We start from the raw sequence: 17,404 nt of genomic DNA, 5'->3' as shown, positions 1-17,404 counted from the left end.
TGTCCTTAGCATGTGAAGGACTGATATCATTGTTTTTGCAGCAGTGTTTTACTGAAAAGTTTGAATTCAAATCACCGAGCTTCACTGTAGGAAATGGGTGCTGAACTCATCAAACATTAGAGGTACAGAATTGCTTGGACAGCTATGAAGAGTATGGGCATTTTAAACACTGGGAAAAGCTGTAATTCCACTGAAGTCTGAATTCAGCCAGGGTAGAACTTAACGAGAATGGAACTGGTTTCTTTGTGCTAGTAGTTGTACCTCTTGTGTTGAATGTTTGTCTTATAAGTTGATCTCTTCATAAGCACACCAATATAATCATGCAGGCTCAGAGTATTCAAATATTTTGCCTATAGATACTTACAGTTGATTATCCAAACACAGCAGATCCTATTTGGGCTTTTACAACTTTATCATCCTTTTTTATGGCAAAACTGCTAAAAGGTCCTAGAATATTTAATTTTCTGTCTTTTTAGGCTAAGAATTTCAAAGTTGAAGAAACAAAAATATTTCAAAACATAAAAGAGAAATTAGAGACATATATACCAAAATTCATAACACTGAAAAAATGTTTTGCCTCCTTATAAGTTATAACTTAAACTTTCTAATATGACATATGTGAAATGTGAGCTTGATTTAGCATTAACTTTTTTCTAAAGAGATTATGGAATTTTTATTCAGGCAAAACCTGGTCTTATTTATAACTGTCATATAAATATTTATAACTGTCATATACATATTGGTTCATTAAAACATTTTTTTCCTCAAAAAGATTTTTAATTAAGAGTGATGAATTTTAAACTTTGGGTTTTTTCCTTTGAATTTTATGGTGATTATCATATAAATATACACACATTTAGAATGAACACAATTTGGTAATATATTCTTAATTTCACTGTAGTATGAATTACTACCTTCAGTAAGGTTCTGCTATAGCAGATTGCTGATGATATGCCTTTATTCATTGTGGGAGACAAAATGCTATTTTTGATATTTGACTTGACAAATTTTTTGCTTGAATGCCTTCATGCAGTTTTCAAACAAAAGCTACCCTGTGCTGTGCAAATTGCAGCAAGTTGAAAAGATAACATATGCCATCAGAAATGTAGTGTAATACACCAGATACTCTTGAAGTGAAGCCATGGAAATGGAACATAATTAAAATAAATAGTTAAATAAAATTCTCATTCAAAGAAAAAAAAATTCCATGATATAACTTTATTAAACATATATTCTTATGCTCACCTCTGTGTTGGTATTTCATGTGTATGTGCACACATTTATGTATGTATATTGTATTTCCAGATGCAGCTTGTAAAGCTGGACTTAAATACTAGAATATACATTGGAAACTTTAGGATCTAAATATTGCAAGAAAGTTGTAATGATTCCAGAAGGAAATCTTATTATTACGAGAAATTCAGAGCAAGAAATCTAAAAATCTGAAAAATGGAAACAGGGATATTTGTGACACTGGAGGCAGCAGGGTTCATCCCTACCAGACCTTTATAAACCTGGAACACATCCTGAGCCTTAGTTGCCTGCTGGTGGTGTGCTATACCAGCACCCAGCCAGCCACCATGGCATGGGAAATGCACAGCATCTACACAGTAGCCCACAGTGGGTGGGCACTCCCACCAGCATTAGTCATCACTGAGTGGATGTATATGGGAAAAGAACACAAACTCCGTCACACTTATTATGTAGAGGTGGTCATTTTAGTTAAATTGAGCTTATATAAAAAACTTGTTCTAAGTTTTTTAACTTGTTTCAAGTTTCCATTGGAATATCATTGAAGTTTGAGCAACATAATTTGTAGGGCCTCATGTGGATGTTATTGACTTGAACCACTTGCATGGCTCATACATGCCTTTATTGCTTTGAAATCTGATATATCATAAGTAGGAGGATGAGCAGTTAATGTAAATACTTGAAAATCCATGCATATTCTTGATTAATGCATTCCTAGATTTATGATTCAAATATGGTACTGTTGTATTGTTCATTTTCTTAAAATGAGTAATCAATTTGCAACTGCCATTTCCATAACTATGCAAATATACTAACATGCTTCTGGATCACTGATTAGAAGCTTTGTACATGATTAAGACCATATAATGAATTAATCAGTTTTAAAAATGGCTTTAAATCCACATATATTAGATGCTTAAATACCTATATATTAGAACTCAAGGACTTGATTTCAAACCACACCCAGTTTCTTTTAGTCCTATTTCTGGAAATGCTTATACATACCTTGTAAATTCCACATCTTACTATGTACTCAAAATACTGAAAGATATCTATTGTTTTTGGTTTTATTTTTCAAGACAAAATGAAGTTATATAGATACATATTATGTTTTCAGATGTAATTAGAAACCTGTAAGACTAGAGATCATAACTGAAAGTCTCAAATTCTCCAGTTCAGAAAGAAGATTTAATCACTATACTTTATGAACAGATGAGTTGAATTAAGGACTAAGAATAGCTCTTAATGTTGCAAACATTTTTGGCACCAGATATTAGCTAAAGTTATTAATTAAATGGAAGTGAAAGTTGCAGCAACTTCCCCAAAAGATGATTTCTAGTAGAAACATAAATACATAGGGAAGAAAGGAACTTCTTTTGCAGCTGACTATTTCTAGCAATGTTTTGTTTGAAAGATTGCATAGATTGTGCTAAGGTTATGTTGCTGAGTTTTCGTATGAATTAAGACATTGTTTGTTTTAGATAAATAAATGTTTAACTAAAAATAATGAAAATGCTTCAAGTAAAGCTTCAAGTTAAGCTTAAAAAATATCTGTAAAACAGAGTTGTGAAACTTACAGAGAAGTGAGATGAAAACTCAGTGAAGACTTGACATCACCAATTTTTTCTCAGATTTCAGATTTAAATTTTTCTGGAGACTCAGAATCAGCTTTTCAGCTCTAAAATGTAGATTATGACATAAATAACTCCACCTGCAATGTGTAAATACTTATCTTAATTGATTTATTATGTAGTAGTATTTGAAAGGAGTTTTAAGGTCCAGAAGTGAGACTAAAGCAATCTAAATTCTATCCGTAGCTCTGTCTCAGATTTATGTGAAATAGGATTCTGTTTCCCTATTTTTAAATACCTTACCAAAAATATTGTAAGGCTATATTAACTAATATGAGAAGTCCACTGAAATCCTGAGAGCAAGTAGTGTATAATAGCTACTTTTATGATACTTTTATGCCCAATAGTTTACCAATGTTAACAGCTGCACAGGCAATATTGTATGATTTGGAAGTTCGGGATGGTAGTCCACTCACAGGTTAAGTCACCTGCATTTAAAGCTCTACATGTGTCTACCTGTAATTTGACTCCTTTAACTTCCCTTTAATTCAAGGGAGATGTAAGGCCAAATTCAATTTCCCCTTCATGGGAGTCTGAAACTGTCTGAGATAACCTAATGCATCTACCTAACCTCTAGCTGCTGCTACAGAAGGATGCAGATTGCTTACAGGTCCCATTTTATATCTGCCAGTTCGGTGTGGATCCCCAAAGGCATTTCAAAGGCACTGGATATCTACTGACCAACTGGAATGAGTTCAGTGTAGGGCCACCGCAATGGTTGGTGGATGGAGCACTTGTTCTGTGAGAAGAGGCTGAGGGAAATTGGGTTGTTCAGCCTGGAGAAGAGGTGGTTTTGGGGCGCCTGAACAGCATCCTCCAGTGCCTAAGGGGAGGTCATCCAGAAGACAGAGGCAGGCTTCTCACTGTGGGGTATGGATGAAAGCCAACAGGCATGAGCTGAAACAAAGAGAGGTTTAGATTGTCTATAAGGAGAAACTTTTTCATCATGACAGGAGTTAAGCATTGAAGAAGCTGCCTCTCTTCGTCCTGGGGGGAATTCAAGATCATAGTGTATAAAGCCCTGAGTAACCTTGTCTGACCTCCTAAGGTGCCTTCCAACCTGCACAACCTTTGCCATTACTTTAGATTGCCTACCTTACAACAAGATACAGTACCCATGAAGACACTTGTATCTTTTGGCTGCATAACAAACTGAGGGTGATTCACCTAGACGTCTATCTTAAATGTCTCCTTTTCAGTCATGTAATGCTAGCTGAAATAAAGCCTATATATAGTTTCTTAGTTGCAATTTTATTTTGAAGAAAATATAGAATAAACTCAAATCATTGCCCTCAGTTTATTTACATAATATATTGCCGTTTTAATGATACAAATGAATGAAGGTGGAAATGAGATGAAGTGAAATCTAGAGCATTTGCAGAACATTACAGAATAAACTGGCTATTAAAGTATTTCAGAGTTCTTGTAGCTGCCTAAAATGAATGCTGTGAATGAACTGTTTTGGTAAGAAAGAAAGTAAAGAAAGTTGTGCAGAACAAAACAGAAATATCAAAAAAGTCAGTCAGTTTGCTGGAATAACTCAGTTTGACAAGTGATTTAGAAGATTTGTTTTGATTTAAAACCATAAGTACTTAGAGAAACAGAAATGTAACTGTCTGGTTTGCCATAAAAGAAAATACAATCTGAAATGAGCTCATTAATTTTACTGTAATATTTGAGATTATTTGGTTAATTGCAGAGTAGCACTGATTAATTATTTAGTTTGCCATGAAACAGTCTCCTGTATACAGAGCCCAAGAAAAGTCTGCAGTCTCACTTAAACTCATTAAAATGCTGTGATGTAGACACATTTGAATGAATCTCTGGAGGCAGAGAGCAGAGACAAATGGAACCAAGGAGGTTTTCACCTCCACAGATTCCAGTTCAGGTCTGTGTCCTCTATGTCCTGTGGAGCTCAACAGGAAAGGTCACCGATGGCTGTATTCTTGGCTTTAGTATTTCCAGTTTGTGTCAATGCAAGTATAACAGATGCAAAGGGTAGGATTCTGTTCCAGATGAAGGCATGAAATTGTAGGAGTCTACATGGCATTTACATGTGGGCTGGATATCTGAGCTCTCACTGTAGTCTCTGGACAGCTAATCAATGCAGCCTAGAAAGAGATTCAGGTCATGCTGAAATAGACACTTGGTACTTCACTGCTTTCCCCCATAAACAGGTATCTAGAGCAGCCTAGGATTCCTTAGGGTACCTTGCCTGGCTTCCAGTTGCCACTCCAGAAGGACCCAGAAGGCTTTCTATAGGTCCCATGTAATATCTGCCAGTCCCATATAGCCTGGTGTTACTCAGTGTCTTGGGGTACCCTAGATGCCCTGTCACATTCAAATTTGTGATGTGATTTGTGCAACAAAGGAGCACGCTCTATATGTGGATGCCAGAATTTGTTGCCAGTCCAAGTAAAATAGGATCACAGCAAGTGCCAGTCCAGTTAAATGACATGCTTTTGCCAATAATACAAACTGTTCAATTTAAATAATTTAATTTATGGGGTTGAAGTTAATAATGCATTTAAGATATACAGGCTATATCTGTTGAGGAGCAGCAGGAGCAGAGCAGCTCTGCCAGGGGTGTACAGGCCAGGTGCCACAGGTGAGCCCATTTCTGGCCATGCCCTCACTGAAGGGTGCTGTCCCATAGCACCCGAGTAGGGTGAGTGGAGCTGGGGTGGTGACAACAGGGTCCAGACTGCAGTAACTTGACTGCTTTGCAACTAGAAGAAGCAGAACAACTTCTTGCAGTGTGTGAGCTGTTACAGTACCATATTTCCTGGCTGCAGGACTATGTGTGAGCAGCAGAATAAAGCTCTATATCTCAACTGGCAGCGGCTTGTGTAGACTCCTAGATTAGGGAGTCTTTATTGAAAACTGCTCCACCCAGTGTTTCCATGTGATGGTTGACAATTCTCATACAGCAGTAAGACTGAGATCATTACTAATACTAGTAAATCTGACATAGTATAAGCAAAGTTGGGAATATTTGGCAAATGTCTTGAGCAGGCCTTTGAGTGAATTTTGCTAAACTTCTCTTGCCACCAGTGATTAAGTGGAAAAAGAATTTTTACATCAGGTCTAAGAATGGAGATCAAATACTCGGAAATTTATGCCCTATGAAATTTACTAATAGTTATTAATCTTCAGTGTAATTTGAAAGCCGGTCCCATTTCCTTGGAAAGACATTCCAAATTCTAGATGAATTAATGGTCTGGGCAGAAATGTGTGATCCTGTAAAACAGTGTAATTATACAGAATATGAAGTTCAAGAGCTCTTAATTCATGGAACAATTGTATTTTACTTCAATACTTTACATGGCTGTTTGCTATACACACAGCACGTGCATATGAAAGGAGTGTATATGAGATGTATATGTATTTGCATTATGAACATTGTGTCACACATTCAGGGAAAACAGTTAACAAAAAAATAAAATTGCTGTGCCAACATTTTTCCTGCGCTCCGAGACATAGCAGGGCATGTATTTTTATAGTTTAACAACCTTTCCTATTAGCTTTTGAAAAATGAATCTAGTTATTGACATACTTGAAGCATATTCAATTAGTCTTGATTTGGTATATTTGATTTAAAGGTTTTTGATTATTTGTTCCATGTTCTAACTTGACAACTTAGAAATGGAATGAAATTAACCTGTCAGGAAGGATTAATGAACTGATTTTGTTCACTAGTTTAGATGATTTACACAAATTCCACTACAGCTGATCTTGCCACTGAACCAATATTCATTTTTGAAAATGGATTAAAGGTTGATGTTATGATATCCTACACTTTCATATACTAATTAACATTCATTTACCAGAGGAGTGAAAAGAAAATATGTAAAGCAGTGAACTGCTCTGTAGTTTAATTAAACCCACATTGTTTCTTGTGTTAAAGAATGAACATATTCATAGATTATTAGTATATACATTAAATACCAATAAGTAAAATTGATGGACAAAATAACTAATTGAATGTTAGTTAAGCCCATTTTTATTGCATTAAATATCCTGTAAACCTACTTCTTATGTGCAGTACAGAACTATTGATTGACAAGGTATGTTTCACTGAGAGGCTTAGTGAGCTATTATTAATATGAAAAAGCACATCAATATGCAGAAGAAGATACTTCTGTAGTCTGCTAGTAGAGCTATGAATGATTTCTTAATTCTGAATGTTCAAAATTTTTCAAATTCAGCTCACTTTAGCTTTGGAAATCTGATAGATGGCATCAGTGGAAGGAGCAGGTTTGGGTGTCCCTGGAAAATAAGGTGCCTTCATTCCTCCCCATCTCAGGCTCCAGCTGAGGGGAACTAGGGGGAAGGCATGGACGGTGCAACTCCTTTTATTGTAAACCACATTTGCTCAGATTGCCAGGGAGGAAGAACTTTAAGTTGTAACTTCACCTGCAATATTTTTCTTCCTTCATAGCATATGTAAATGTGAACAATAATAGAGCAGAAAATATTTGTAATAAATTTCATCTTCTGTAAAAAGGCATCAACTTGGGTTAAATATTAAAAAATAAATTTTCTGCCTGTTCATATGAAATATACAACCCCTGGCCTCTATATGCAAATATGTTCCTGTTTATCCATCTAAAATGTAGTGATTGCATGAAATTTGTTTTGCAGTCTGATTTTGATTGAGATAACCAACTGGCTTGACTGAGATGCCCCAGTGACTTGGAAGTGATTAATGTGAAATAAGTGTCTTATTTCTGTGTTAGAATCAGTTGACTAGAGAGACGTCTACTTTCAGTGGACGGACACAGTCAATCAGATGGTTACATGCATTGTTATCAATGCCGGGATTACTGCCTAGATTCTATTAGTGGCTGCATCGATTTGGTTGTGGTGTGGAGTATGGTATAGAAAGGTGAGGAAAAGATAGTAGAATTGGGGTGAAGAAATTGTTTGGAAAAAAAAACAGTGGACTGGGACTGGTGCTAGAAAACGAGAGCAAATAGAGAATAACAGCTGAACTGTGAGACCTGGCTGGGAAGCCAACAGGGAGACATTTTATCAAATAAAGGTTATTTACTGCTGTTTCCCATTACAGATTTAGTGTTACAACTACTTTGTTCTTAATAGAAATTAATACTTGGCATTTATTATGGTGACACAGCCATTGCTTGAATTGTGAAAAGGCAAGCAGATTTAATTGTCATCTTTTCTAAGGAATGTAGAATTTTACCTAAGACAGCAACCAAATCTGCATCCAAATTAAGTGAAAGACTCATCCTGGTTATAGAGCACAGGAATAGACCTCTAGGTTTTAAAAGTACTAAGGAAGATACTTTTCATTTCTTTAGAAAGCTTCATGTGTACAAAGGCTCTGTGTAGATAATACTTTTAGATTTCACTGTTGTAGGGTAGTATATCCTCTTCTTTATTCTGCTGTTCTGTAAGGTATGCTTTTTACTTTTTGCAAACCACTGTACCTTAAACAGCGGTAGTAAAAACCAGTGACTTCATTATTTGAGCAATGGTTGTAAATTCTTAACAACCTGCATGTCAAAAGGTTATGTTAACTTTCTTTTAAATAAAGAAATAAGAGTGAATTTCATTTTATCTGCAGCATGTTACATTTTGTATTGGAGTGATATTTAAAAAAAGACAGTTCATTAAGTAACTTCAGTGTATTGACAAATGGGCAGGATTAAAGACCATTAAAACAATGGCTCTTCAGTGTATTGTTCCCACCACAACACATTTTAGTATTAACAAGACAACTCTAGTTCGCTAATGAGGGTAATTCTTAGATGTAGTGATTTCTCCAGGACACCACCTCTTGTGAATATATCTTCACTGGCAAGATCCTGAAAGTTTTAAAATATAAATTACCCTGGTTATTTAATTGAAACACAAAGTAACATATTAATAATACTATGAAAGAAAGCTTTGACATCTGGTATATTTCTGCACACTTTCCTTATGAAGACTTTGCCTTTAGCCAAGACAGCTTCTGTGACTTTTCTTTAAGGAAGTGTAAGTAGAAAAGGCAGTAACTTGGTAAGATTTCACCAGCAATTTGTACATAAGATTATGACTGTACTTAAATTACAGGCACTTTAATACTAATGTTTTATCTTGAGTAATCACAGGTTGCTAAAAGTTTCTGGACAAGGGCAAAAAATAAGCTCCTTAGAGCCTATCTACTTTGCAACATAAAGATTTCAGTTTCTATTGAATTAATAGAAATCTCTTCTAACCCTGGTGTCTTACTCCTCTGTGAAATCTGTTATCCTATAAATGGTCCAAGTTCCCCTGGTGTCTCCAGTTACTTGCGTTGCCATATGGCCAAGTGGCTCCATCTTTTTGTATGTTCTTTCAAGTGTCTGCTGAATAAACAGCAAATGCAGAACATGGACACATTTACTGGTTACCCTGGATCAAGTTTAGGCAGACAGGGAGACCTGAGGAAGAGCTTCAGTTTACCATCTCCCTCTGTAAGCCACACTGGGATTGTTATCTACAATTTAACTGCACTTCTATGTACCTCCAGGTACCTTCATTAATCACAGTGGATCTTGCCTGTATGTATTTCTGAACCAGCAGCTCCCTTCTGTTCCCTCTTGTCTTGTACTACCTTCACTAGCATCATTACTATTGCTTATTCCCATTGTGGTAGTCCAGAAGTGCCTTAAAGGGAGACTTATGCTAGGTATATGGACACACAACATCATGTTAGTGCTGCCTGAAGCAAGGCCTGGACAATCCCTTCTTCTATTTGTCACCTTACCTTCTAATTGACCTATATTTTTTTCCACTCAACCGAAAATTTATACAAAGAGTAAACACTTAGAGTGTTTCTTAATTGCAGTGGCTACTTCTGAAATGGTGGAATAATTTGTATCCAATAACAAGGCTCAAGTAAAAAAAAGTGTGGATGATTGATTTTGTGCTTATTTTAGTATAGTAAGATGATTTTGAAGTACATCAGATTTCTATTTATAGCAAATTAATGGTTTCAATGTGATTTTACTCTGGGACTAATTAGATTTGTAAAGTTAAATATGTCTGAAAGTCTTTTTCAGAATTAAGGCCTTGCTCTGTGTTTTTTTTTAATTTAAATAATTTCTGCCTTTTCCTTTCTTAAAGTTCACTTAGCATCAGGATTATGAAAATGAGGGTCATGCCCAGATACAAGCAGCAATAGCAAGGGCTATTATCCACAGCTTGACTTTCAGTTTTTGTAATTTGTAAAACAGCAACCAAAAGAACATCCCAATAGTATAAGCTTTTTGCAAAGAGAAATAATAAAAGTGTTTACTGTTTCTTAATTTTTCTGCTTTGGGATCTGTAAAAAGACAATGCAAGAACATAGATAGATAGAGCTCCTTCATTAATATTGCAAAGGTTCCTGGGGCCAGGAAAGCAATTTATGAAAGCACAGAGGTAAACATTTTGCACAAAGGAAATTAATAAAGTGTTCCCCAGTGGTTCTGAAACAGGGTTGCTAAAATATTTTCCTCACTGTGAATGGAATAATGAGGTCACCATAGCAAACAGAGAGTTGCACACTTGGACCACAAAAGCACAATGGTTCAGGGCTTTCAGCAGTGTCTAGCAGCTTTTTGCACCTCTTCCCAGGGCTAGGGTGGCCTGCGGAACAACTGTCCCCAGCCCCAGGCCTTTCCCATGCAGAAGCTGCCATGCTTTTAACCATAGGAATTCGGACCTTCCTTCCATGGGTACGCACCACCAGAGGTTTACACCTGGGAGCCAAATGCATTGCTTGCGTGTAGGCTGCAGTGGGGAAAATCTCTGTCAGGCTTCTTACTCCTGCCACTCCAGGCGTAAATGTGTTTTCTTCCATGATCCACTTACATACACGTGCAAAACGAAACATGCATTCTGCTGAACAGATGCTCTCAAAAATATTCACAACCAAGCAAAATATGACCACCTTTCCAAAATGCAGCTGGTAATAAATGTTAAAAAAATTGTGGAATAACAAAAAAACATGTAAAAATGTGAGAAATTTCAGGGTAAAAGGGCTTCAGTCCTACTTGCTTGCTGTCAAATGCTTTCACAACATGTGTGTTGAGAATTGAGGTTGCTCAAATGTATTTCTTGTCAGTATAGTTGCTAATAAATGAAGGAACATAAAAGACTGATTTTAAATTGTAAATCCTACCCTCTAACACAATTATGCCAAAATTGATGTTCTTTTTTTGCAAAAGATGAATAAAGACAAAATTTATATTAAAAGTCTTAAGTTTCATGTATTAACATGTGCTTGCTATTGCATACACAGAAAGAGAAAGGCTTATTTTCCCTTTAAAAAAAGTGTAGTGTTGTTAATACTTTAAAATTATTATGCTATAAGTAAGCTGATGCTAGCTGGGGAATAGAAAAGGGAAAGAGATGGGTGGAAAATTGGATGAAAAGCAGTCTACTTCTGCTTTAGAGAAAAATGATATCAAAAGGAAAATAGAAGAAAACTTCTAAGTAGAAAAAAGAAAGTAAAAGGGGTGCGTGTGTAAAAATGGAGACAATGAAAGATCTGTTAAACAGAAAATTTGGAATAAACGAGCATGAAAGCTTTGATTGTTTCTAACTTGATGTGGAACCAGTCTGCTGGAGATCAGGATTTAGTGCTCTGCAGTCTCCCTTTGGGTTTTACTGAGTCTGCTTGGACAAGCTCAGGACGCTTTCCGAGTCCAAGCTTTCTCTGCAGTCATATTCACTGGAATAATTAGTAAATAGCATCTCGAAATTCCAAAGCAGTAGCAAGTGGCTACTTTATTCAGTAACCATTTCTATGGACATGCTAAAAATTGTGCAGGGGAGTTTCAGTTTTTCCTAGAAATGAGAAATAATCATGTGGCTAGAAAGTGTTGAAATGTTTACCCAATCATCTCTCTTTTTGCTTGCCTAGCTGCAGGCCAAATCAGTGTTAAAAAAAATTCCTTGAAAACTGTAAAAAGAATTAAATCTGTTCGTATTTTACCAAAAGGATACCGAAATGTGAAGATTCTCTGGAGTATGCCCCCCTTTATATAGAATGCTTTATTATCTTCTTGCATTTTCACTTATTTCAAACAAAACCTCTAACGCAACCTTAATTGTGATTTCTCTGGGTGTGAGGTGAGAAGTCGTTCAATACTACAAAACTATTAGAAGGCAGCTGTTACATTGCTGTGGAACATGATAGCATGGTACATATTTCTAATCAAAACATTTGGTTAACAAGAAGGTCAAAGAAGCAATTAGTGGAGGAATACAGTTCTATTGTGTGCCACATACTATTTGACTACAATACAAACTGACACCAGGGCGATTTCTGCTATTGGAATCACAGAGGTGACCTAGGGCACTCTATCAAGCTTAGTTTGACCCTGACAGCTTTTGACCAGCTATTTGTTGTCATATCTTTCTGACTGAACAAGATGACAAATATATACAAGACCTCACGCTCAAATGCTGCATTCTGTGAAGTAAGACAGATTTTGACCTTTAATTGGTAGAGGTCCCCGGGTCTTGTGACTCCACATCTGCTATCTTTATTGTCTTGTAGTGGACAGAAATTCTGTTAACTACTGTAGCAGTATGTGCTCCCACAACAGGAAAAATGTAGTTGCAGTTAAATGGCGTCGGAAGATGTTATTCCACAAGACAGTCCTTTTTTCAAAAAAAGAGATTGCTCCCACTTTACAGAAGAAGAGAGGTTTTGCTCCGAGTAATAAGCCCCTAATGCTTCATCTTTTTCTGTACTGATGTAGGGGCCTAACCTAACAAAACAAAATAAAGGATCTGGCCTGAGTTTGAGAATAGATGAATAAATAAATAGGAACTTTGGCCAGAGCTAGAACATTTGAATAAATAAATATTTACACATTTTTATAAAACAGAGGTCTATGAGCAGTTTCAGAAGTTAGCCTTTCAAAAGAGGAGGAAGAAATTATTTTTTGTGGCAATAACCAAAATGAAAACACTATGGTTTTTTTTTTCTATAAAGGATTCGAATTTTTCAGTTGACCTTTAGGAGATGTGGATTGCACAGGCAAAATCCTTTACCACAGATGTTTTCATTTACAATCAAATAAAAGTTGACTAAGCCTTGAAATATCATTCCTTTACTTGATTTGCCCCTGTTTCATGCTTGCTCACGTTTCTATGCATATGAGGTTGGTACATGAGTACCTTCAGTTGTTTGTGGACTACTATTCTGCCTTTCTGAATACTAAGTCTGCAAACTGCAAGCTCAGAAAAACTGCCTTAGAGGAATTAAGAAGTATAGAAAGGCTCTTCACTGGAGAGCTGACTGGCAGAAAGAGGGTTGAAAATCAGTAAGCAACACAACAATAGAGTATAGTTCATAAATTAGCACACCGAGTATCAATAACCTAGTCCTATGTGGCTTCTCATTCCTGCTCTTGGACTGCTTTTGTGAAGCCTTTAATGGGTGAGCTGGCTAGATGAATGTCCTGTGATCTCAGTTCCTTTTGTCTTAGCCCTTCCACACATAACAGCTCCAGGAACGTGTGAAGACGGTGATTTCATGGGTCTCTGCTCAAAGGGAGCAGACATTGTCAAGGTACCACTCAGCTGCTGTTCAGTACCAGAGTTTCCGGCCTCCCGCTCATACCAGATCCCTCTTTTGCCTGGAAGGACCCTCATCAGTAAGTATTATTTGCCTCTTTCCTCTGCTTGCTCTTCCTCAATTTTGCTGTTCGGCTCTCAGCTTTTATAGGTCCTGCTTTCAGCTACCTGCTGCCTGCTTCCCTTTTGAATGGCTATTCCTCGGACATCTGCCTGTAGCTAGAGACTCATCTTACACTCAGTCCCATGTTTTTTCTCCCTGAAAATCTCCATCACTGGATTGCTATTTTTTCCCTGGGTCAGCAAGCATAACCTAGAATGGTGCTTCTGTCCTACCTATCCCATTTAGAGAGGATGACAGGACTGGCAGTATATTAACATGTGTATTACAATATACTTGGAAGTATGTAGACTTACTTGATGTGAAAATGTAGCTGCATTATTTAGACTGTGGTGAATCATTTAAGAAGATCTCATAAAACACTGCTTCCGACATTAATAGAAATCAAGAGAGATTTGAACATCTTCACATTACTTCTTATTTCAAGCTATTTTAAAGTAAAATATATAATGATTAATGGCAATGACTTATGATGGGATAATGTGTAGTGGGTACCATGTAGTCAGCACTAAGTATTTTTCACTTAGGAGGATGTAGTTCCTCTGTGGAATCTTTAATCATATAGTTGATTTTAGTAGGCATATATGTGAGGACTATTGTTTAGCAAGGATTTTGAGGGCCAGGCTGCTGTTTAAAAAAGATGCTAATGACAGAAGCAGGATATAAAATGCTTTGACAGTAAAACTCTTCAAGTACCAGCCTGAGAGGTATTACAAAAACTAGTTTCAGCTAGGTAATACAAAGAGATCTGCAGAGATCTGCAGAGAAAGATACTAGAATATAGAAAACTATAGTGTGAGACTGAATGAATGCAAGGAGAAATTAGCCTATTAAAACAAATATTTAGCAGAATGTAGAAATCCAGAAAGCAGAAAATAAGGCATTTGTTTGCAGCATGATAAGGACTTGAAACTAGATTTTTGTCATCAGAAATACCACAATTCAATCTCTTATTTCAAGTGAAAGCTGTGGTAACAGTCTTGATGAAGTGTATGCTGATGAATACTCTGTAAATAGTAATCATTTGCAATTATTGCTAGTAGTTGGATTTTGTGTCTTTCTGTTTTATGACTGCGCTTGGTTCAAGAATGATGTGAAAGGAATCTTCTACTCCAGCAGTTTGGCTTCTTGTCCCAATTAAAGCTGCATGAAAATAATTAAACTCCCCAAACTTTGTACAGCTTAAAAATGTTAGTTTGGATGATTTTTTTTTTTTTTTAAAATAAAAGTCCAAGTGATTAGGCTGTTCTGTCGTCTGAGTACACCACTTGCCTGTAGTTGAACACTAGGGATTTTTGTTCTGAAATATTCACGGCTTTATTCAATTGTCTAAAGATAGGTTTCTATTTAAGATACCCTGTCTTAGTTAGCCACGAGGGACTGGTGGATGCCATTAAGACCTATGGGATACCTGTGCCCCTCTGGAAAGACAGCTAGAGTATCTCATATGGTGCAGTGTGTCTGTGTCAGGCAATTAAGTTGTTTGCTCAGAAATGCTGAATGTGGAAACAATCATATCAACAATGTTTCTTTAAGCAAAATTATGAATTTTTTTTTATAAATTCTGATTTTCCTTTCTGTTAAAATGCACATACTAACACAAAAGACCTACAGGAGAAAGGATTCCCAGTGTAGATGTGGAGGTGTATATGGAAGCATGCAGGTCATGTGGTGGAGTAACCTCAAAAGATGGGTCCAAGCTGGGCTCTTGCCAGAGCATTTCATTAGAGTCCATTCTCAAATCACCCAGAAGAAACGGACTATTGAGAACAGACTTCATAGCTAATTGATGACCTCTTTCCCAGCCAAACTCCTTCCCAAAGCAAAGGTATTTCTGTATAGATGCTCTGGGCAGCTGAGGTACCACCTGCCCAGTGGTCTTGCAAATCACTGGGTCTACAGTGCCTGTGCAGGTAGGTCCCATTGTGATGGAGTGGGAATAACATGGTCTCTGCAACAGTGAAAAAGCTGAACAGGTCACATGTTTTGGTAAGGCAACAGCTATGAGTGCAACACATTTGTTTGTTCCAAGAAATTATTGGCCCACGGTGCAAACCGTGCCACATTCAAAAAGCTGGTTTTACACCTTTGTTTCTGAGATGTTCATGTCTGCATAAGGTACAAAGCAACGATAAATTGCACTTTTAGAACATGTCAAGACAAGCTGTGCTCAAATTCAAGCTAAAGCACATCACTATCCATGGTTTTATGCTTTCTTCTGGGTCATTGTTGGGTTTCCTACTATCTTTATTTTAAGCACAGAATTTTAGCAATTGCTACAATTCTAGCACACACAACAAGGGTCCTAGGACAAATTTGCCATCTGCTGTTTAATATTTTAGGTGCAAATCTGTGTTTTGCTGATTTTGTATTATCCATCTAATTATAGCACGTTCATCTAGATCCCAGGAATAATAATATTTTTTTTGGATATGAAACTGAACAAACTTCTTCTTTGTCCTTTGGTAAATTTGATGGAAAAATAGGATCCATCCCCACCCCCTTCATCTCCTGCTTTTGCCTTTCTGTTGGATGTAATTTCCCGGTCCTGTTATACTATGTGCCAGGCCCTACGTACTCTGCTCTTTAGACTGATTCCCCTCCAATAAAAACATGGAAAACAAATAATTCTGCCTTGATGGTTCTCAAGAGCAGATGGTTTTATGACTTAATCTTCCAAAATGTATTTTAAAAATGTATTTTTCGGAGACACCACTCTTAATTCTTTCATTTCCCTTTATATTCTTAACATTACTGTTCTGTTTTATTTAGCCCATGAAAACAAGTTGCAATAAGAGAGGCTGCCCTTTGACTTATGACTTGCTCCTGCTGCTTATTCCATTTTATCTCACATTTTACTCACATTCAGCAGAAATCAGTTTAGCAGCCCCACTTGGTTTTGATTTAATATCAGCACTCAGAATAGTAGTGCAGAAACGAATTATAATATACGTTTCCAAACCAGCTTAATGCCTTTTCTCTCTGGTGCAAGAAGTAAAATGTGGCTGTTTGGTATTCCCCACCAACTAGCATTTTACAATAGAGCAAAAAGTGAGCAGAAATGTTGCAGTGCTTCTTGCAGTTAACATATGTAAAATCAGATTCCAGCTAGTCAGGTTTAGACACTGAAATAGACACTCCTTTTGGCTGTGACTGATGTTCAAAGATTATGTAGTTTCTTATTTATCTTGGTTTTCTTTCGCTTCATGCTCCCACACCAGCTTCTGCTCTCTCCCACTTGCTCAGATGTTTCCAAAGCAAGAAAGCACTGTATTTTGCTCCAATAAGAGTGACGTTACTTGCCATGATACAATTTCAAAAGGAAGTTTACAATGGTTGAAATATTCAGAATTTCCTCAGTAAATGTGAGCTCTTGGTGTAGGATTTTGGGAGCTTACAGCCTGGCCCTGCTTGCCCTGCCCAGAGGCAGGTCTGCCCTTGGGGTGGGAGCAGGGGCTGCCGGTACCCACCCCTGGCCCTCCCCAGCACGGCTCCCGGGGCCTCGCAGAGGAAGGCTTCTGGGGCATCAGGAGGATGCAAACTGCTCTTTAAATGCTATGCGCAATCACACATAGATGTATGATTTATTCAGGATTCAGAGCCTCTTAGGCAGAACTGATGCGGCAAATAAAGAGAAAGACAGGAAAAGCAGATGCTTTACTTGCTCTTTAATACTACTCTCAATCTATGGCTAATCAAAATCCCTCAATAAACAAGACCAATTTGGTGCATACATCTGTTCCATATCCAGCCTATATTGTCAGTGGTGTCTTGCTGAATTCTTTGAGGATCAGAGGCTTCACCACCTGCAAGATCAGATCCTTGACTGTAACCAGATGGT

Source organism: Gavia stellata, chromosome 4 (genome assembly GCF_030936135.1).
Source record: "Gavia stellata isolate bGavSte3 chromosome 4, bGavSte3.hap2, whole genome shotgun sequence".
Classification (NCBI taxonomy): Eukaryota; Metazoa; Chordata; class Aves; order Gaviiformes; family Gaviidae; genus Gavia; species Gavia stellata.
Note: the sequence above shows the minus strand (reverse complement) of the source record.